We start from the raw sequence: 23,927 nt of genomic DNA on the forward strand, positions 1-23,927 counted from the left end.
CTTCCGTGCACCACCACGTTCCCCAGTGCTAGCTGTGGAAGCTGCTTGCAGTGTGTCTGATCCAGCCACAGCCTCACAGAGAGCTGGCACCCATGCCAGTACCTGGAGCTGCCCACCCCACTGCAGCACCTGGCATGTCTGATTATGCAGTGGCCAGAGTTCATGCTCACTCACACACCCCTCGCTGCTCTGTGGTTGACTTGCCCTTGGCAGATGTGGGATCCAGGCTGGTAGCATGAGCTAAGCACAGCCCACCAGGCTAAGTGGGCAGAACGAACCCAGCAGACCCGAGAAAAACCCGGGCCAAGGTGCCACTGGCCACAGAGGTTTCTGGCCAAAAAAGTGACACCCCAAGAATCCTGTAACACTAGTGTAGTCTTTGGACTTGATATTTTTGGTTGCCATTAAAGCCACATTTTTTTCTATGTACTTTTCAGTATGGCCTTTTAGCAATTTTTCTTTCACTAAAAAACATTTTTATCTTCTCTTTTAAAAAAAAAAAATAGAAAGGAGGAAATAAACATGGGAGTGATAGCTATAAGGACAGCCCATGCCTTCCCTCCTCTTTTTCCTTCTCCAGGATACTCACTACACATCCAGCGTATAGATGACTTCATTTCTCTAATAAGCTTCTGGAGGGCAGGGATCACGTTTATTCACAAAATCTCTCTAAAGGCTACCTACAGTAAGTCTCCAAACCTAGTCCTAAACAAACCAGCAGATAAGGAAAAACTCATGGATTTGCTAAAGTTTGTTTGTTTGTTTATTTATTTATTTATTTTTGAGACGGCATTTCACTCTTGTCGCCCAGGCTGGAATGCAGTGGCATGATCTTGGCTCACTGCAACCTCAGCCTCCTGGGTTCAAGTGATTCTCCTGCCTCAGCCTCCTGAGTAGTTGGAATTACAGGTACCCACCACTACACCTGGCTAATTTTTGTATTTTTAGTAGAGATGGGGTTTTGCCATGTTGGCCAGGCTGGTATTGAACTCCTGACTTCAGGTGATCTACCAGCCTCAGCCTCCCAAAGTGCTGGGATTACAGATGTGAGCCACTGTGCCCGGCCTAAAGTTTTTTCAAAAGTGAAGGTGAAATAGTTTGTGGCTCAGCTAGACAAAATATTTTTATTTTCTGCCCAATTTGAGTCTAGAAAAAAATAATGTCATTAAACTATGTTGCTTCTTTCTTGGTACCAATCTAATATCTTTATGAGGGAATACATAATGTAAAATTCTTTATTTTTAGTTCGTATTATAGGTCATTTCTCCTCATTCTCTTTTGCTACAGAGGAGGAAGAGACTGGGACATCATTCCTAACAAGGTTCACTCTCTCATTCTCCATTTGTAATTAAGCAACAAGTCTTCTTCCAAAATCCATATCACATCAGTCCACTTATTCCTAAACCTATTTCTGTCACACTAAATCAACATCTCTAACTTGGGTTATTACAAACTCTCTTAGTTCCCTAACTTCTATTTCTGCTCCTCTATAATTCATTTGGCATACAATAGCTAGCTGAAGTGAGCTTTTCTAACTGCAGTAATAATAATAATGACACTTTCTTGCTTTACTCTCTTCAGTAGTTTATTGCCATTGATAAAATCCAAAATCTCTTAAGTGGTCTATGAATTTCCACATGACCTTTACCTTCCTACATCTTTACTCTCATCCTCTCCCAATTGAAATCAGTGCTCCAGAAATCTTAGATGATGAGTTGCCCAGCTCTTCCTACCCCAGGACTATCACACATGCTTTACCTTCAACACCCCTACCCCCTAGTTTAAATGCCTATTGTCTAGAGGAATTCCCAAATCTCCAATGGAAATAAGGCTCTCTGTTACATTCTTTAACTCCATCTGCATAAGTTGTAAGTACTTAAAACAATTTGGGATTATGCCTTTCAGTAAACACTGCCCTGATCCCCACTTCAGAACCAAGGAACTCATTCTTCTAGCTGCCAGAGGTGTTGCCCATTAATGGCCAATAGCATGGTTATTCTCTAGAAACTGTCCTCATTGTAAGAAAACTGCCTCACCCCAGGTTATGCTCCATCCCTGTGGTTGACCCATATCCAATGACTGGTTGACGTAGGAGTACAAAGCTCTGTCCCCTTGCTCCAAGGGGATCACTCTGAAGAACTCTCCAAGTTCTAAAACCCCCGACTGGATTGATTGAGGCATCTCTTGCATTGCATCACAGTTAAACACTTCTCTATCCCAAATCCTGCTTTCCTTATTCTCCAATGAACTTGCTACACATAAAACTCAGAATCTCAATGTTTATTTCCTAGTGAACCTGACCTATGACAGTTGGTATTAGAAGTTGCTCTGAAAGTGGATCCAGGAAGCTGACTGTGATGGGAAATCAGTGAAAGAGAATATCCTTAGAGAAACACTGTTTTATCCATTTTGGAAGTTGGAGGAGGGTATTAATTATAAGTACTGTGGAATTGGATGTTTATTTATGCTGGTTATCAATTTATTAGAAAATAACAAAAAGCCTGTGATGAATAATCAATATAAGGTAAAGCTTGAAAGCCAGTCTTCATAACAACATATAAAGTTTCACATCTCCAGCTAGTGGACAGAAAAAGGTGATTATAACATAGAACTTAATTTCAAGAGTAGCTAAGCTCCAGAGAAAGTCAAGTTCTTAATCCCAACAGATCTACTATGCCATCATCAGGGCCTTTATTGGGAAAGAGTGGGACCCTGAATCTTGGGTTGGTTATACCTGGGCTGATGCACATGAAAGTCTTGAATCTCTTTGGACATTCTGGCCCTGCAGAAGTAGCCCACTTTTTACTGATGAGGTTTATCTGCATTTGATTAATCTCAGATGATACTCTCACCTCTTCTGCTAGCCAATAGACTAATAGATTTGAAATGCAATGTGGCATTGGCCCAGCTGAGGAAGTGATAAATTAGTTAAGGAAGACACTGACTATAGACAGAAGGAGTTGCAGGACCTAGCCAGAGTAGTATATCTGGGGCTGGATCTTGAGGGTAGTGGATCAAGGGGGATAATATGTAAAGTTGGATGAAGTAGAGTGTGTTGATACAGGATATCCCTCCTGTAGTGTAGGATTTTATACCTTGGTAGCAACCTTGGGAGATGGTACTAATATGCTGCTAGAATGACTTTTGAAAACAAGTAAAAGGAGGCCGGGCCTCCTTTTACAGGTTCACACCTGTAATCCCAGTGCTTTAGGAGGCTGAGGCTGACAGATCACTTGAGGTCAGGAGTTTGAGGCCAGCCTAGCCAACACAGTGAAACCCTGTCTCTACTAAAAATACATACACACAAAAAAATTAGCTGGTGTGGTGGTACACACCTATAATCCCAGCTACTGGGGAGGCTGAGGCACGAGAATCACTTGAACCTGGGAGGCAGAGGTTACAGTGAGCTGAGATGGCGCCATTGCACTCGAGCTTGGGTGACAGAGTGGGACTCCATCTCAAAAGAAAGAAAGAAAGAAAAGAAAACAAGTAAAAGGTGATAGCCACTACTAAGTGAAGTAGCAATGCCAGGATTGCCATGGAAAATGGTAGAGGAAGGGTTCAAAAGGCTCAGAGAAGTGGACATGCCAATTGGATATGCAACTGAAGGTCAGAAAACTTACCCACTGACAATGTTGAATGAGTTCAGACCATCCAAAAGCCGCATGGAACAGTCTTACTAACCACCATGGAAGACCTAAGACTTGAATCCTTCCCTAGGCCGGTTGATAAAACTTGATTGCATCCTGTGAGAGATTTGAAGTAGAAGACACAGCCATCCCATGCCCAGACTCCTGACTCAAAGAAATAAAGAGAAATAAATTCATATTGTTTTAAGCTGTTGAGTTTTGGCATAATCTGTTACATAGCAATAGATGATAAATACATTAACCCAGAAAAATTTTAAAATAGATTCACATAAAAATCAGTACATAAATGTTTACAACAGCTCTAAAATGTATAATTTTCCCAAACTGGAAACAATCTAAATGTCCTTCAGTAGATGAACAGATAAACTATGGTGCATCTGCACAATAGAATACTACTCAGCAATGAAAAAGGAATGAATCATTGTTACATGCAATTTGGGTTAATTTCAAATGCATTTTATTAAGTGAAAAAATCCAGTTTCAAAAAATTACTTGTGTATGATTACATTTACATGGCATTCTGGAAAAGGCAAGAGAGAGAATAGCTCAGTGATTGCCAGAGGTTAGAGGTTAGATATGTGTCTATGTGTCTATGTGTGCATGTTGTGGGGGATTGGAATGAAAGAGATGGAGGAGAGATAGCATTAGGAGATATACCTAATGCTAAATGACGAGTTAATGGGTGCAGCACACCAGCATGGCACATGTATACATATGTAACTAACCTGCACATTGTGCACATGTACCCTAAAACTTAAAGTATAATAATAATAATAATCATAAAAAGAAAAGAAAGAAAGAGATGGCACAAGAGAATTCTTTGGTGTGCTGGAATTATCCTGTATCCTACATACAGTATAGTTACAAAAATTTATCTGTGTGTAAAAACTCAGATCGGTCTACCAAAAGCAGTAAATGTTACTCTAGGTAAATAAAAAATAATGCTCCTGAATTCCAGGGGGAATGACAGAATTGATGCCAACTTTAAAGAGCTAAAAGCTGCAATAATGATGATCCCCATCATGTCTCTGTTCAAGCCACCAGTCTAGGGCCTGCTACAATGCTACACAGACTCTGTTGAACGGCAGTGGGATATCACAGACTCCATCAATTAGAAGCCTCTTGATTGCAGCAGTGGTGGTAGATACTGTATCTTTGCTAGAGCAGATTGACATGGCTTCTGGTACATAGCATGTGACCATTGACTTAATTAATACATTTTTTTCCATCACTCTTGGGAAGCACAACCAGAAACAGTACAGAATCAAATTTGCATGGGATAGAAAACAGTATATATTTATAGTCTTGTCTCAAGGCCAAACTCATTTTCCTTCCATAATCAGAATAAAGTCTGAAGGGATATGGGTCACCTTGGTATTTTGCAGCACATTACACTGGTCAGCTATATGGGTGATACTGTATTACTGGAATGGATGGACAGGACATGGAAAATCTGTTGGAAGTCTTGGTAAGATATATGCACTTGAAAGGATTGCCAACCTAAATAACAAACAGAGGCTTTCTAAAAGAAAACACTTATTTGGGAATAAAATATTGCGATGGGAATATATGCATGCCATAGTAAATATGTGCATATTCAGGGAGGTAAAGGAAGACAAAGGTTTTTAAAGGAAAAAACTCAGGAGTATTACTTAATTGTTTTGAAATAATTATCCTTTGTAACAAAGATCAATAACAAGAGTGACGACAGTCGAGGTTAGGGAGGCAGTTGCTGGGCAGATGTCCTGGCAGAAGTATATTTTGTGTAAAGTTATTATGGTCTTTGTGAAGGTTGTGGATTGTCTCATTTTTGTTGCTGTTGTTATCATCAAGCATACAAGTGTGAGAATCCTCTCTTCACGGCCTTCGCTGGCCCTATCTGTCAGGATTTTCTTAACACTAGTGACTCCATTTTGCTTCTGACAACTTTCACAGAGTGGTAGATAAACCCTATGAAGGTACAGGTGCCCTTTATGTCATTAAACTTTCTAGGAGTCCAGGGCCTAGAACATGCCAGGACAACCTTCAAAGCACCCCCTCCACCTCCAAGGTGAAAGAGAAAGCACGTTAGTCCTGTTTGGGTTCTGAAGTCTACAGATTTGTAGAATATGAGATTTCTGTTTTTCTTCCTCTGTGTTTCAAAAATAGACTTTGCCCTTCACCTAAAAAATAATGAAATAACATAATAATATTCATAATAAAGAATAGCATCTCATGCCAGGATTTCCAATATATCCTGCCTTTGTTGGTGGTCAGCAGTAGGAAGCGAATCCCTATTTTCCTCAGCCCAGTCATCCTCAGAGGACACTGGCAACGGGCCACTGTAACCACAGGGAAAATTAGACATATGACAAAGCTGGAGGCTAAAAATAGAATTCCTTTCCGATCAGCTTGTTCTATGCAATGCTTTTAATCTGGGGCTACCCTTCATATGATCACTCAGTCACATGGACTAATCTAGTATCATCAACATCAAGGGAATTTCCAAGACACTTTACTATAGCAAATGAAATTCCATTTTTAAAAATAGGAAAACAATAGTGGTGCTCAGACGTTTTCCTGGATATTTTCTGGGGAACCTTCAGGGCTACTAATGTGTTTGTCTCTCAAGTATGCTTTAAGTTATCTTTGCTCGGTTCATAGACTCTTTTAAATGTCTGACTTATAACCACATCCTCAAAATATGTTCATAAATACATTTGCCCAGGTTTGCCTACAGTTTCAGGTAAGTAGCAGAACTCCTGAAAAGCCCAGGGCTTTATAGACTCCCATGGGTAAGAAACGCTGCCTTGGACAATGTTTTTCCATGCCATGTATTGAATTGACATCTAAGCCAGCAACATTAATACAATGATCTAAAAAAGAGCTTTAGACACTGCAGCTATTAAGGTGTGAAAATTCTAGTTAGCAACAGGGACATCCTCTGCTGGAGATGAAGTTCTATGTTTTGTTATACTGAGCTACTGAGTAATTCTTGTTTGTTCAGAAATCGAAATCCATATTCCTCTTTCATTGATTGCAATTTCACTGGGGGCAAATAAGTGATATTAAAAGTTTGAGCTGTTGCTTAAGCCTCTAGTTATTTATATCATTATAAGATCAAGTCATTATTTATTATTTACTTTGGCTTGATAAATAGACTTGACGTATATGCTTACTTATAAGTTCCTCCTGAAATCATGCTATGATGAAATAACTAATAATGGCATTTAAAATAATAATGGCTATAGGTAATGAGTACTTATATGCAAGCATTGTGCTTAATGCTTTGGAGGCATTGTCTCAATGAAGTTTTACAATAATTCTCCCAGGAGGTAATATTATTCACATTTTACAGATGAGAAAGCAGAGGTATAGGGAGGTAAAGTAACTCGGCCAAAAGTCTATATCTAGTAAAGTACAATGCTAGGATTTGACCACAGGTCTTTTCCACTTCTAAAGCTTTGTATTAAATAGCTATGATATAATGCCTCTTTTGTAGAAAAAGAAAAAAGATAAATTTCAGGAAATCTTATTTATTATTTTTTCCTTTATTCATACAAGAGGATTATTTCTTTATTCACACAAGAGGATTTTCTTCATGAAAACTTAAATGTTAATGTTATTGAACTATAGCTTATAGATAATCAAATACAACTTACAGTATTGTACATAATCATATGTGTCTCTTTTAAATGTTTAGTTCAACTTGACAAGTGTATACATCTGTATAACCACCTTCTAAATCAAGGTACGGAACATTTTTGTCACTGCAAATAGTTTCTTTATGCCTGTTTGCAGTCTTCCACCTTTAGCAATCAGAAGTTTAATTTACATAACTTTAGATTAGTTTTGCCTATTCTAAGGATATATAATAGAATCATATAGTATGTACTCTTTTGCCTCTGTCTTCTTTTGCTCAGCATATTTCTGAGACTCATTCCTGTACAAGATACATACACATAACAGTAGCTTGTTTCTTTTTTCCTGCTGACTAGTATTCCATGTCATGAATATCCACAATTTGCCATCTATTCCTTTGAGGTGGGGCATTTAGACTGTTTGCAGACTTTTGACTATTATGTTTAAATCTGCTATAAACATCGAATTACAATTCTTTGTGTAGAAATAGGTTTCTATTTCTCTAGGATTAAAGTTACCAAGTCATATGGTAAATGTACAGACGTACATCTTTACAGGAACTTGTCAAACTGCTTTCCAAAGTGATTTTATCATTTTTCCCACTAGCAATATAACAGAGTTTGGATGGCTCCATACCCTTGCCAACACTCAGGACTCTCAGTTTAGCCATTATATATGTGTGAAGTGTCACTGTTGGTTTAATTGTGTTTTCCTGATAGCTAATGATATTGAACATAGGCTTATTGGCTATTCCTTTATCTTGTTTTGTGAAATATCTGTTCAAATCTTTTACCTATTTTTTAATGAGCCATTTGTAATATTTGACTATATATATATATTTATAAATATATGCATTCTGGATACAAATCTTCTAAAGATTATCTAGTCTCTGTATTCCACCTCTCTGTTGATATATTGAAAATTATTCTAGTCTCTAAATTGCCATTTATTTTCTTCAGTGTCTTTTCAAGAGCAGAAATTCTAAATTTTGATGAAGTCTAATTGATATGTATTGTTTTCCTTTCATTGTTCATTCATTTTATGCCCTAGCTAAGAAATCTTTGCTTATTCTGAGTCTGCAGATTTTTCTGTATGTTTGGTCCTTGAATTTTTGTAATACTATTCCGCATGCTTTATATTATTACTTTATGTAGAGTTGGGTATAGGCTTAATTTAGTCCTCCTCTGAAACATAGTCTTTCATAGATGTCCACTGAATGCCCTAGTGATCAACAAGTTTCCTTTACACTGATTGGTTAGAACAAATATAACTCCTACTTGTTAAGCTCCAGAAATAATTGTTCTTTTCCAACTGCTTGTTTCTTATCCAATCTTAGAGTTGCACCCTATGCACGTGCAGGTTAGAGTTCAGCCAAAGGCTTAAGAAGACTCTTATGAAGATTTCTGGAGGTATTTTCCTAAATAGTTTTCTCAGGTACATAGCTCCACAATTTCTAGCTGCTTTTGCTTTCCTGAGTTCCAAGATCGATCACTCTCTCTCTCTCTCTCTCTCTCTCCCTCTCCCTCCCTGCCTCCCTCTCTCCCTCCCTCCCTCTCCTTTTCCCTGCCTTCCCTCTCATCATTTCTCTCCAGCTTATGGAGAATGTCATGCCCTTTCTGGGTATCTGAGCTATGTGCTGGTTTTCAGTAAAGCCTTCAAGATAGAAAGCCAGGATGATCAGAGAAATCATTTCGTTTGTTTCTCTTCTCTTGAAGACCACAATCCTTCCCAGCCAGCTGCCAAATGTTTGAAAGTCATTTTACAAATATATTTTTTCTACTTTCCAGTTTTCTATGATGGGAAGATCAATCTGATGCCAGTTATTCCTTCATGGTGAAAACAGAAATGTAACATACAGCTTTAAAATGGACTTCTTTTGTTATATTGGTTTATTTTAATATATTCTTGTTTCTTTTTTTAGGCAAATTTGAAGTGAAGGAAATAATTTGTCTTAATTAAAATATTCAAAATAGAACACATATGTATATATATATATATAGAGAGAGAGTGTGTGTGTGTGTGTGTGTGTGTTTGCATGTGTGTGAGAGAGAGAGAGACAGGGTTGTTGCCTAGGCTGCAGTGCAGTGGCACAATCTTGGCTCACTGCTGCCTTGACTTCCCAGGCTCAAGAGATCCTCCCACCTCAGCCTCTTGTGTAGTTGGGATTACAGGTGTGCGCCACTGTGCCTGGCTATTTTTTTGCATCTTTTGTAAAGACGAGGTTTCACCATGTTGCCCAGCCTAGTCTCAAACTCCTGGGCTCAAGCAATCTGCCTGCCTCAGGCTCCCAAAGTGCTGGGATTACAGGCATGAGCCACTGCGCCCTGCTGAAAGCATTTTGAACATGCATTAACTACTTAGTAGCTGGTCCTGTCTTCTAGCTAATAACATTTTAATTTTTTTATAATAGCATAAAAATAAAAGGTTTTATACCCTTCATATTATTATTTTTTATTGAGGATATAGCATCCTAGAGTATAGGTGATTTGGCAGAGGTTATGAAATTACATTTAATTCCATGAATGTATTAATATGTAAGAGTCATTGTGTATTTCCTAACTGCTTTATTTTTTCTCATTGTATTTTCCTAACAACTCTATAAGGTAGACTCTATAACTTGCCCCATTTTATAGATGAGGAAACAGGCTTAGTGAAATTTTTTAAATGGTCCAGTTCATACCACTAGAAAGGGCAAAGCCTGGAGTTTTACATGTCTAGTCTGATCCCAGAGTCTGATTTCTTAACCATTATAATAACTTGTTTTCTTATTGAATGACCACTATGCACCTGGCCCTAGGTAAAGAGAAATAAAATTTTATTTGTTTTCTATCATCAATGAGCTAACAAATTGGAGATGGGGAGACAGATGTATGAACAAAGTACCATAAACATGAGAAGTGCTGAAGTAGAGTATGTGTGTGAACGAGGCTAATAGAGTGTGGGAAATGAGCAATCTTTTGGAGAAGAGGAGCAGGATGTACAAAGATATCAAAATGAGCGAGGAATAAAATGAAGCATAAGGTGGCTGGGGGGTTGAAAGGTAAACTACTGAATATCTCTGCCAATGGAAAACCTCTAGGAAGCCTTGTTATAAATGAACAGGACAGGGTTTCAGCTGTTAAAAGCATCCCATCTACTAAGGAAGAGACGAAGTACACAAGTAGGCACACAAAAAATATTTTTTACCACTGGGAAAATAAACTGGTGCAAGAGTCTAGGAGAGCAAATATTCATCCAGTTTAGGGAATTGCATAAAAATCTCTCAGGGAAGTTGCCCCAAAATTGGGCACTGAAGCAGCATCTGGCCCATTACACACAAAAACACTGGGACCCCTAGTTTCCCTTTGAACTCCATGAACTGTTTTGTATTACGATCTATGGAAAATAAAGTGCTTGCCTTTATCATATTTGGTTTGAGGGGATCTGACATTTTGCCTTGTGAAATGTCCAAAGCTGAATGTGTTATGTTTCCTAAACTCTTTGCAAAGTGATTGGTGTTATGTAAGTTGAGAATTTTGAATCACTTACAGCAACTTGAAAATTGTTCCTCATATTTGTTAAAAGAGCCCGTTCCTAGACATCATGTTTATTTCTCTAGTAGTGTCACTAGTTTTTTTAAAATTAAGAACTTAAAAACCTTCAGCCATGTTTTTGTAGACATAACACAATGTGTTTCTCAAGCATATGCAAAATAATGACACAGGGAACTCATTTAGCTTAGAGGGGAAAAACAGCAGCTCAATTTAAGTTAGTTAACAAATATTATGATTTCTTCTTTAACAGTTGGCTTCATTTGGTATTTGAACATTTTCTCAAATGCAAGTGTGTGGGGGGTATTAAGATTTATTTGTGTAATATGCAAACAGCTTTGGTTGAAGTGTGACTGGCATATTTAACCAAATCAAAAATGAGAAGACCATACATCCTGGAGATTGATATTTTGGGAAATATTTACAAACATACAAAAAATAGTGTTGATTTTCCAGAATTTTCTGAATATTTCTGCATGTAATTTTTTAAAATGAAGAACATTCAGAATAATTACTTAGATATTCTTTTTCTTGTGATTCAGCATGAGCCATACCATTGTTGTAATATTTCAGTATACTGTCTAACGCTGTTGAGGCTGAAATCTCACTGGGCCAGTGTTAACCTCTCTCTCCTCCCATTGTATTTTTGTCAGTTAATTTGTCTGTGGACATATTTTTCCATGCATCTCATTTGTACCTTTCTCCTATCAAGTGTATGGATTTTCAGATTCTTATCTTTTAGAAGGATGAGCTGCTTAATCCATGGTCTGTGATGGAAGGAAGGTAGGGTGAGTTCATGAGGTGAATTCAACACCTTCAGATTTCAGAATAAATTTTTATGCATCTGTGGAATTTAAGATTAGTAGAGCTTCTGGAAATAATGAAGGTACTCAGATATACTGAGATTGTTGTTGAATTTATCACTTTATAAGCATTTCCATCCATGTGCATTTGTGTATCTTTGTTAGAGATATCTTTAATTCTCTATTTTGTGATTATGTGTAAAGACATTTAGCGATACATCTTATGGCACAGCATAGCAAATAATGAATGGGATAGGATCATTTCTTTAGATACATTATCTTTACTCTTTGGGAATCATGGTGAACCAAGGGTTCCATTAGTGTCTTAGGAGGTAGAGTCACAGCTTTCTTGATAGGAGGTCAATTGCAATTAAAGACAAATGATTAGAGCTGTTCTCTCTGAAGTAAACAGAAAACACTGATGTTGATATTATCCAATAGCGGAAAAGAAAACTTGGAAAAGACTGAAGGAGTATGTCTTCATGGCCCTTCAGGGAAGAAAGTATCCTAACTAACTGGTAGAACCTCTGGTTTTGTGAGCGGGGCTATTTCTGTAGATTTCTTCCCAGTTCTTACTCACCAGGCAGCTTGATCTTCATGTCATTTCTGGAGTAAATTTCTCTACTAAGAAGAGAATGTGTTGAATAGCCAACATGAATATCAGTCTGTTTGGCAGTCAGAGCCTCATAAATTACTCTGTTGGTTCTTTGACACAAATCAGTCTCATGTGAGTTTGAGTTGCATAAGCTGGTTTTTTTTTTTTTCTGTTGCTGTTGTTGTGCCTAGTTACCACTGACAAAGCCGATCATTAAATATCATCTTAATACACATATAACCACAAAGACAAAACTCTGGAGTAAAGAAGAATAACAAACATTTTTGCTAAATACCTACCCATCTACCCTACTCCGATTATAAAAGCAACATGTGCTTTTATACACCATTACAAAAGCCATTGAATAAACAATTGTAACTTATTGTATAAACCATTGTAGACATTGCAAAACATTGTACACAGATTTATAGGTCTTTCTGTCTACTCTTTTTCAAAGCATAAGTTACATGGTTAAAATTGTAGGAATATAGCTTACAATTATTGAATGTTTATGATATACTAGATACTGTTTGAGTACTTTATGTGCATTAAATCATTTTAATCCCCTGAACAATGCATGAGGTTGGTAGCATTATTATCCCATTTTGCAGGTGGGTATATTTATGCATAGAGATTTTTAAATAACCTGCCTAGTGTGACAAAGTAAGTAGTGAAGCTCTGATTTAGACTGAGATAGTCTAACTTTATAGTACAAGTTCTTAACCATCATTTTGCTATTATATTTTATCTGTAATCTGTGTCCCGCTATTTTCAGTTCACACAAGTCAACACACTCTCTACATAATTCTAAAGCTTTGAAAGCCTTCTTGACCATCAACCAATCTCCCATGACTACATGAAACCTCAACTTGATTTTGCCCTGAGAAGACTCAAATTTGAATTTCCTGTAAGTAATAAAATACTTTCCTCCCTTTGGTAGCAAAGCTGGGTTCTTTAAGAATCACATGTAGAATCAGATAACAAGACCTAAATGCCATTTTATATCTCCTTAATAATCCTAAATGTAATATGTATTATGTTAGGTATTTGAAATTTTACTCGAGAAATAAAATCACAAATATTATCTAACATTATTGCCTTGATTGAGGATTAGCTCAGATTGTCCCAAGGCAAAAATGACAAATGAAAGAGATCTAAAGAAAAGATCATGATACTGTGACTTGTTCTTCTTCAAAAAGTGCTATTCAGAATACGAACTAATTGGCTATATACAATGTGCAAATAGTTCTACTTGCTAATATATTTCTGCCTACTGCAATTTTAGTCACTTCTTTAGTTCAGTTCCCTGTCCAAAAGTGGTGGTCAAGCAAATTTTGCGGTGAGGGCTTGGGCTTTCTCTTTCAAGTGGTGATCCTAGGAGGTTTACCTTTGTCTGTGACTTTTGTATCCTTTTTCTCAAAGGCTATACTTCTTTGAGTATAAAAATTGAAAATAAATTAAACAAGAATGCAAAGTTTTTAACCAAGGTTATAAATCTGGAAATGTGATGCTTTATAAAAAGTACTAACTTTTTATTTGTTTTCTTTGTTTTTTGTTTATGTGTTTGCTTTAACTTTTTTTTTTTAACTGCCTATTTAATGAACACTTAGAAAGAAAGCAAGGATCTTTAGGGGCTGCTAAGGGTTTACTAACATCAAATCTTTTGAAACTTGACACATTTTTGCCCTTCCTCCTTTTTTCTTCCCTACTGCCCTCCCTCTCCTTCCTTCCTTCCTTCCTTCCCATTTTCTTTTCTTTCAAGTAATACATATTGATAGATTGAACAAATGCTTTAAATCTTATTTATACAAATATTTTAGTAAAGATCCTCATGGATATTTCTGTAGGCCAGGTAAAGTAATGTGCATGAAATAATTATATGGTGGGAAAAAAACATGACCGTCTACATAGCCTCGTTCCAAGAAAAAAAGTGGGGAAGAGAATCAGCCCAAAATAAGTTTTCTTAATGAACCACTCTCAGCTTTTTTTAGCGGGGTGGGTGGGTGAGAAGACAGTCTCAATATTCTTAATAGCATTACAAACGGCTATTAACTTACACAGTATCAGAAAGTTAGTAGCATAGTAATAATTTATAACAATTTAGTAATAATCCTGGAGGATTTAGATAACTGTAAGGAACTTATGAATAGTATTATAATATGGTAAATTTAAAAATAGCTAACACTAAACAGCTGGGATGGAAGTTTACTGTCTAGAAGTAGGCAGATAACAGAATCTTTATACCCCCTATCAGAAAGATCACATCTTTAATTTTGTGTTTAATTCTAATGCTGCATTTTTAGAAATACATTGACTTTAAATTGAACCACATTCAGAAAAGTGCTAGCAGGTGGTGATGACTGAACATTATTTCTAGTTTAAAAAAATAGAGACAGATGATGGACAGTTGAAAAATTCAAAGGCTGAGGAATCTAATCCTAATTATCTCAAACACTTAAAGGAATCTATGGAAAAAGAATTAGATTCATCAATGTAACATTATAAAGAAGTAATGCTAGGATTAATAACTAGAAGATATGAGGAGTCGTGTTTTGTCTTAATGGAAGGAAAAACTAAGAAATGAAGCATTCCCCCAAATAGAGTTTCTCATACACACACACAAATCTGTAGTGTTTGTGTTCAAGAAGAAGCTGGGTCACTATCTGTCAGAAACATTTTTAAATAATCCTTAAGGAGAAAATGTTGAACTAGAGAGTCTCTGAAGTTGCCTCCAACACAAAATATTCCTTTTTTTTTTTTTTTTTTTGAGATGGAATTTGACTCTGTCACCCAGGCTGGAGTGCAATGGCACATTCTTGGCTCACTATAACCTCCCCCTCCCAGGTTCAAGCAATTCTCCTGCCTCAGCCTCCCGAGTAGCTGGGATTACAGTTGCACACCACCATGCCTAATTTTTGTATTTTTAGTGGAGACTGGGTTTCACCGTGTTGGCCAGGCTGGTCTTGAACTCTTGACCTCAAGTGATCCACCCACTTTGGCCTCCCAAAGTGCTGGGATTACAGACATGAGCCACTGCACCTGGCCAAAATGTTCTTAATTCCATGAATCATAAAATTATTTCTTCTGGATTGTTAGATCTATTAAAATGTATGGTTCTTTTATTTTTCAAGTAAATTATTATATTGTATAATCTACCAGTCGGACCAGCCTGACAGTAAATTAAACAAGAATTGTATTGAAGAAGACACAAATAAATGAAAAGATATCCCATGTTCATGGATTGGAAGAATTAATATTGTTATAATGTTCATACTATCCAAAGTTATCTTTAATGTTGTTAAAATGTCCGTACTGCCCAAAGCAATCTACAGATTCAATGCAATCCCTATCAAAATACCAGTGACATTCTTCCCAGAAATAGAAAAAAAAAACCTACAATTCATATGCAGCAACAAAAGACCCTGAATAGCCAAAGCAATCTTGAGCAAAAAGAGCAAAGCTGGAGGCATCATACCACCTGAGTTCAAAATATACTATAAAGCTATAGTAATCAAAACAGTCTGATACTGACATAAAAAACACACATAGACCAATGGAACAGAATAGAGAGCCCTAAAATAAATGTACACATTTATGCTCAATTGATTTTTGACAAAGGTGCCAAGAACACACCATGAGGAAACAGCAGTCTCTTCAATAAACAGTGCTGGAAAAACTGTATATCCTCATGCAGAATAATGAAATTGATCCCTAACATCATAAATCTCACTACTAAATATATACCCAAAGAAAATGAAATTCATATTTTGAAGAGATATCGGCACGCCCATGTTCATTGCAGCATTATTCACAATAGCCAAGATATGGAATCAGCCTAAGTGTACATCAGTGGATGAAGGGATAAAGAAAATGTGACATATATACACAGTGAAATAATGTGAAGCCCTATAAAAGAAGGAAATTCTGTCATTTGTGACTGTATTGGTGAAACTGGAGGACGTTGCGTTAAGTGAAATAAGCCAGGCACAGAAAGACAAACACCACATGATTTCATTTATATTTGAAATCTAAAAGTGTTAAACTCATAGAGTTAGAGAAAAGAATGGTGGTTATCAGTGGTTGGGGTCAGGGGTTGGAAAGATGTCTGCCAAATGATACAAAATTTCAGTTAGACAGAAGGAATAAGTTCAAGAAATCTATTGTACAACATGGTGACTATAGTTAATAATATTGTATTGTATTTTGAAAATGGCTGAGTAGATTTTTAATGTTCTCACTACAAAAATTATGTGAGATGGTACATATGCTAATTAGCTTAGTTGAGCCATTCAACAATGTATGCATATTTCAGAACATCACGTTGTGCCCAATAAATATATACAATTTTTTTCAATTAGAAAATTTAAATTACACTTTAAGGAAATATGGATGGTATATTCTTGCCAGAACAAGTAACTTTTAAGAAAATTTAGCCTTCATTTTCTGATGTGCAAGATCTCAGTGACTAGATTTCTTTGAATGATATTGATTGGTTCAAATATAATATTGAATATTATTTTTACTTCCATTTTGGCTTCAGTTATATTTTTTAACCTGGAGTGCTCAATTTGTAAATTCTGCATTCCTCCTGGTGCCTACTTATTTACAGACATCGTTAACTGCATTACATCCATTTTTCTATTAAGTGTTTTTTCAGTTGTGTCTGTGTGTTTGCAAACATCTAGATTAAAAAAAATAGATGTTTCTAAGTGTCTCAAAATGTTAAATAAGGTGACTTTTAAGTTTTTCATTCTGATGTTACAGCTCTTGGAACAAAGCTCAAAAGCTATATTCAGGTAAGGTGTGAGTATACATATACACGATTTAACAGTAACGTTTATTTGAATTAATTAGTAGTCATTTATGGCAGCTATTAACTTTCTATGCGACTAGTAGAAAAATAAGATCTGATTTTTTATCAATGTAGTTTATTATTATAGACAAAATTATTCACATTTCGTATAAGCACTAGGATTTCTACTATACACAATATTTGTATTCCTGAAAAATTAAAAAAACTTTTTTGTGCAAAATTACATGGTAAAAATAACAAGACTCTTGGGAGAAATAGACCTGGGGAGACCACACACAACTTATGCAATTTTATAACCAGAACACTCACAAAAATGAATATTGGTACCTTGGACACTGGCAGCAGCAACTCAGCATGCCTGGAGCTGCTTCACAGGATATTAAAAATGCACAGAGTAAGTAAAATGGAAACACAGGCAGTGAGGCAACGCAAATGGAAGAGGAGCTCTGATCAGCTGGGCTGCTTAAAGGTGAGAACAGGAGGAAATGCAACTGCCAAGGTCAGTGTGTGTGTTTTTCTGGAAGGAGGCCCTGAATGAAGGGTTCGTTTTTAATTTTTTTAAAAATAGAGCTTTCTGTTGGGAGGCCGAGGCAGGTGGATCACGAGGTCAGGAGATCGAGACCATCCTGGCTAACATGGTGAAACCCTGTCTCTACTAAAAATACAACAAATTAGCCGGGCATGGTGGCGGGCGCCTGTAGTCCCAGCTACTCGGGAGGCTGAGGCACGAGAATGGCATGAACATGGGAGGCGGAGCTTGCAGTGAGCTGAGATTGCACCACTGTACTCCAGCCTGGGTGACAGAGCGAGACTCCGTCTCAAAAAAAAAAAAAAAAAAAGAAAAAGAAAATAATAATAATAATAATAGAGCTTTCTGAAAGTGCTTCTACTTCTTCTGTAGATGAGCTGAGGGATTTTTTTCCTTTCTGCTAAAGTTTATGATTCTCGTTTCACTATTTCTTTCTCCTATTGCCTAACAAAACTGCATCTGAATCAGTACAACCTCCACATGGTGAGCTAATTGATGTTATAGAAACTTGTGTTTTGACCCAGTGTTTCTGAAGCTTTTGCACATACAAGAATTGCCTGAAAGGCTTTTAAAGAACAGATTTCGAGGTCCCATTTCTGACAAACTTCCAGAGGAGGCAGATACCACTGGTGGCACAGGTCACCTTTTAAGTGGCGAGGCTGTTATAGTGCAGATGTGTAATATTCTCTCTTCCTTCACTGGTGAATTTCAACATTGATGGAAATTGTATTGGATACTGGATCCATACTTTCAGAAAATGAAGTGAGAACATCTCAACAATACATTTTTGGTGAAGTTTTTACTGCTTCCATATGATTCAGCCTTTCAGGCAGTTCAGAAGAGTGACAGACACTGATTCACAATGATGCAGAATTATAAACATTACTTCAATAGGGTTATCCTTTGTAAATTTAATTAATTATTAGGTATATGAGAAAACAACAATTTGAAATAATAGGCATATGTACTCAGATATTCCTACTACCTACTACTAAATCAAAGATTTTCTACATAGACACCAAAGCTTTCAGGGAAATATACCTGGTTTTAGAAAGCCCAACTTAGTTTGGGTGCCAAATATGTTTGCTTGCCTGGTTTTATTTTCCTAGAATTGTGAAAGAATTACTTCTGATAGAAAAAAGTTTTCATTATGGTTTTCAGAGACAGACTTTAAAGAATAAGCTCATACTGTTTCTGTTACATACATTTTATCTTACGAAAACTGCTGCATGTACCAGATGATTTTGTCTGTCTGGGTTTCCATTGTCTAGTTTGTATATCAAGAGGTTGGGTGGATGATTGCTCAAATCTATTTCAATTACAATATCTATGGGTCTGAAATCTGTAAGATGGCTTAGCGTGTATCATTCAACAAAGGCCAATGGCTTTTATTTCTCAAACAATTTTCTGGAAAAATTAAATGAATAACTTTTTTCGTCTTCTCAGGCTCTCTCTCCTTTCCATGCACTATGAATGCTACTGAAGAAAAGGATGTTTTTAATGGTTATGAAGGATTTTTTTAAAGAGTAAATAATAAGGATTTGTAATACTCAGTGCATTATCCTTAAGAAATGTAATACCTAATTAAAAAGACAAGAAATATAGAAGATTTAAGGTTAATACACAACAGCAGAGGGCTATGTTTCAAACTTAGTAGAGACAAATAGCAAATAGAAGAGTGGCCTCTGGAGTACAATAGGCACCTCTTCAATACAGAACACATTCATTCATTCATCCAATAATTGTTTATTGATTTACTATTTGGTGGCAGGCACTCTGCTAGATGTTAAAATACAATGTTGAGGGGCTGGCAGTGAGCCTATGGAAGACACAGAGAAAGAGTGTGTGACTACATGGGTAGAAAGAAAACCAAGAGTGTTTGATGTAGCAGTGGAGGGAAGACAGCTATTAGAAAAGGAAGGAAACATTAACAATGTCAAAATGCTCATCAGAGATCAAGTAAGATAAAAACTGATAAACATGCATTAGGTATTGTGACATGGATGTTACCAGCAAACTTATCAAAAGTTGTTTCCATAAAGTGATAAGAATTAGAGCCAGACAGGAATTTGCTTCAGAGGAGTGTTAGAGGAAGAAATGGTGTCGGTGATTATACATATCTCTTTTGAGTAAGCTGGCCATAAATGACGGAAGAGAAAAGCAGTAGTTCAAGGGAGATGTGTAGTTATAGGCATTGAGCATGACTTCTTTCTATGGGAAGAATCCAGCTGAGATGAAGATCTTGATCACATAAGAGAAAAAGATAATAGATGGTCTAGTATAGTGCTTTGAAACTTTCTTATGCATGTGAATCAGCTGAGGATCTTGTTTAAAATTTCTATCCTGATTTAGTAGATCTGAGATAAGACCCAAGATTCTTCATTTCTGTTGAGTTCCTAGGTGATACTGATGTTGTTGGTCTTTAGGTGACATTTCCAGTACCAAGAGTGTAGTAGAATTGCTGAGCAAGGTTATGGGTCCATTTAAATTGGGTGACCATATATTTTTAATGGATTATATTTGCCCTATCATGCAGTATTTTTCCTAGCATCTCTTGGTTGCTTGGCAGTAGGCAAAAATAAAACAGAAAGTAGGAGTTGAAGCTGTATATAGAAGGAACTGAATAAAGGGATGGATGGATTTGGAAATGCAGGTGGTCCAGGGTACTGGAGGTCCTGATGAAGTTGAAAAGCTGTCATAGTGGAAGTGACTGAAAAGCAAGTTGGGAGAAAAGGAACTCATGAATGAGGATTTTGAAAGTAAAAGAATTTGAGATGATGACAAAATCCAAGATGCAGCCCTGAAAGTATATGTCTGAAATAGCAGGGAATGGCAAGAGCCTTATTGTCATTTAACACCCAAGAAGGAAGAGGGCTTACGAGGATGGGTCAATTCCCGGGCACTCATGGTCAAATGCTGGGTGGTGGAAATTATAATGAGAAAAGAAGTTTAAGCTCTAAGGTCATGTGGGTACTGACCTTTTGATCTCCTTGGAGTTTCTCTTAGAATTAACTTGTTTATGCAACAAGTATTTATTGAGCACCTACTATAAGCTAGGCACTTGTCTTATGTTTTATGTTGCTATAAGAGAATACCTGAGGCTAAGTAATCTATAAAGAAAGCAGGTTTATTTAGCTTATGAATCTGCAGGCTGCAATAGTTCAAGAGCATAGCACCACATCTGGCCAGCTTCTGGGGAAGGGCACATGTTGGGTCAAAACATGACGTGGAAGCAGGAAAGTGGGCAGGTGTGCAAAGAGATCACTGATAGAGGAAGCAAAAGTTCTGGAAGCTGAACTCACTTTTATAACAACTCTCTCTCCACTAAGTAATCCAGATGCATGAGAGTGAGAACTCACTTGCTCCCATAGGAGGATATTAATTTATTCATGAGTGATCCACCCTCATGACCCAAACACCTCCAATTAGGCCCTACCTCCCAATACCTCCACACTGGGGATCAAATTTCAACATGAATTTTGGAGGGGAAAAACTCATACCATAGCAACGCTGTTCTACATACTGTAGGTACCCTACTGAACAAAACAAACAGTGCTTGCATTCTGGTGGATTCATGCCTCCAAAGTCCTGATTTCTGTGTGGATGATGTTTTAAAAAGAGGCTGGGTGTGGTGGTTCATGCTTGTAATCCCAGCACTTTGAGAGGCCAAGGCGGGTGGATCACAAGGTCAGGAGTTCGAGACCAGCCTGACCAACATGGTGACACTCCGTCTCTACTGAAAATACAAAAAATTAGCCAGGTGTTGTGGCAGGTGCCTATAATCCCAGCTACTCAGGAGCCTGAGGCAGAAGAATTGCTTGAACCCAGGAGGCGGAGGTTTCAGTGAGCCGAGATGGCATCACTGCACTCCAGCCAGGGCGACAGAGCGAGACTCTGCCTCAAAAAAAAAAAAAAAAAAAGAATCGCAAACTTGCTCTCCCCAGTGCTCTTCACCAAATTGAAACAATATACCTGGGATGAGAAGATAACTTTCATCATTGAATTTTTCTTGTTATGAAACTTTGAGTTTAACTTTATTCATCACTGGAGCAAAGAAAATTAGTTCATGGGAAAAAGAGCAAAGAAAGTCACTTGACCAGCTTTGAAGAAGGCTTCTTTTGTTGATGCAGTCCCAAACCAAAGGAACCCTTTTGTCTGATATTACTGAGAGTTACCTGAAGATGTGGGATGGGGACTTGTATACAATGTTAGGCTTGAAAATAACAAAAGGTAGCAACTCAAGATCAGAGATTACATGATTTTTGAGAATGTAGGACTGAGAGCATTGCCTATCAATGGATGGGTAACATAAAAGAAGAAAAGTCAACAATTGTATCACTAATGACTTTGTCTACCTGTTATTAAGCTTTTCTGACTCTAAGTGAATATCATAAGACAAACTAATAATATAAATGAATTCATCGTAAATATTTTGACTTAATTTTTAGCAGTATATGCTGCATAGAAAAATCACATATATGGCATCTCATAACCTGGGTTTGCTCCCTTATTGTACCATTGCTCAATTATGTTCTCTATTGTTTCTACCTGTAGAATGATTTCTATTCTGACTTTGTTTGCATTTCCCTAAAATCTCCCCCTGACATGTTATTAGTAAAAGCTGTTCACCTCACTGGACAGGGCCACAGATCAGTTACATAAAACAAAGGAAAAATTTCTCTTTTCTTTTGATAAATGCATATTAGGTTTTGGCATTAAGTCTGGGCCCCAAAACGTAATGAAAAAAGCCCAGCCATTTCATTTGAGTTTTGATGAATAGAAGACATGCTCTTTACCTTTGAAATCTGACTACAAAATCATACTACACTCCAAAACATTCATATTCCTCCAAAATTTCTTGGAACTTTTTGCACAAAGCCTCCTCTTTTCTTTCCTGGATCGTTTCTGAGACTTTGATCCTTTGTTATTGGGTTTGTCCTTATCAGTGAGAGCATTGGTACTAACGTGAATGGTGAAAATGAGATCAGCACCATACAGGTAGAACTGAAATATTATGATAAATTATGAGATAGAGGAAGCCAGTTTAGGAAAACAGATTTTCAAAGCTTATAACTCACTCCAGCCTTATGAGATAATAAATTTAGGAGTGTTCCTCAACCTTCTTCTGAATTTGTGTAAGCTGATGATAAACCACAATATTTCTGTTGCAAGGGAAAAGGACCACAAAGCATCTTTGGCCACCAAAGAGCTCAGCTCTTACAAAATATTTTGATGAGCTAAGTGTAAATGAATCAGAAAACATACGGGTTGAATTTCCACCATTATACTCATGGGAAGATAGGAGGCCCTTTTGTCTTTTTCTTTTTCTTTTTAAATGAGAACAAGAATGCAGTTGACAAACATGGTTTAGGTTTTCTGAATCAAATATTTTGAAACCAGTTCAAGAAATTTTTTTGAATCTGAATGAACAAAAGGTTGTTTGCCCATTCCTCATTTTATCATTTGTTTTGGTTTTCTTGGCCTTTATTTGTCCAGGTGCCCAAAGGAGAGAGAGAATAAACTTGAACATTCTGACTTTTAAGGTAAGCATCTATTAATGGCAAAAACCTCCATTACTTTTGCACCAACCTAATATTTTTGGAACTTTCTTAATAAAATTCAGCTGTTGCGGAGGTAGCTATATATTTATCTCAAGAGGAAAATTTTTTCACTGAAAATACCATTAGCATTTCCATTTTAATGACATTAGATGGCCAGATAGGTTTGACAGAAAATTGCCTTTAGGGCTGTCTTTGGGCCAAATTTTGGCTTTTTAAAAATTGCTAATCATCTTTCATTTTTAGCCTTTCTTCATTGTTCAATGCCCTACCCTACCAGATGGCCCATGCCCTGAGCTTTTACACTTTCTTCTAACCTGCCAACAATTTTCCAGTGAAACATCCCATGGATATGGCTAGGCCCTCGTTATCAAAGCTTATTTTTTTTTAGTACCAATTCCATATCATCCAAATAGTATATGTTAATTTTGTTTTTAAAATTTCTCTGAACTGTGTTCAAGTCTTTTTTAGTTGGGGTACTCCTAATTAAATTTATATGTTATCAACATGTATATGCCGATAAAACATACAAATTATTACAGCAGATGTGGGGCTTCCAAAGGTCTGGCCAGTCACCATGTTCCTCGACTATGAAAAATTACATTCATGGCCTCAATTCTCTCTTTGAATATCTGACTCTTGCCATGTGATTTTGAAGTTTTCCCATTAAAGAAGTGGACCGCATTTTCCTAAAACTTGACTTTAAGTTTGTCCGTGGAATTGCTTTGACCAAGAGAATATTAGTAAATGTTAAATGACAAAAGATTTAAAATGTTTGCTCACTTATATGTCTTCTATCATGATGAGAAGAACATGACCAGGCTAGCC

The 23,927-nt window shown here is 36.8% G+C and overlaps 1 long non-coding RNA gene across 1 annotated transcript in view; it reads left to right on the plus strand.

Moving 5' to 3' along the window:
* LOC129017385 (uncharacterized) overlaps nucleotides 1-23,927 on the plus strand; it is a 307,273-nt gene that overhangs the window by 226,548 nt on the left and 56,798 nt on the right. Inside the window, exon 4 of the long non-coding RNA XR_008495063.2 lies at nucleotides 23,038-23,084. This is a non-coding gene — a long non-coding RNA (uncharacterized LOC129017385). The remainder of the gene's footprint in view (nucleotides 1-23,037; nucleotides 23,085-23,927) is intronic.

Source organism: Pongo pygmaeus, chromosome 19 (genome assembly GCF_028885625.2).
Source record: "Pongo pygmaeus isolate AG05252 chromosome 19, NHGRI_mPonPyg2-v2.0_pri, whole genome shotgun sequence".
In the NCBI taxonomy this organism is placed as follows: domain Eukaryota; kingdom Metazoa; phylum Chordata; class Mammalia; order Primates; family Hominidae; genus Pongo; species Pongo pygmaeus.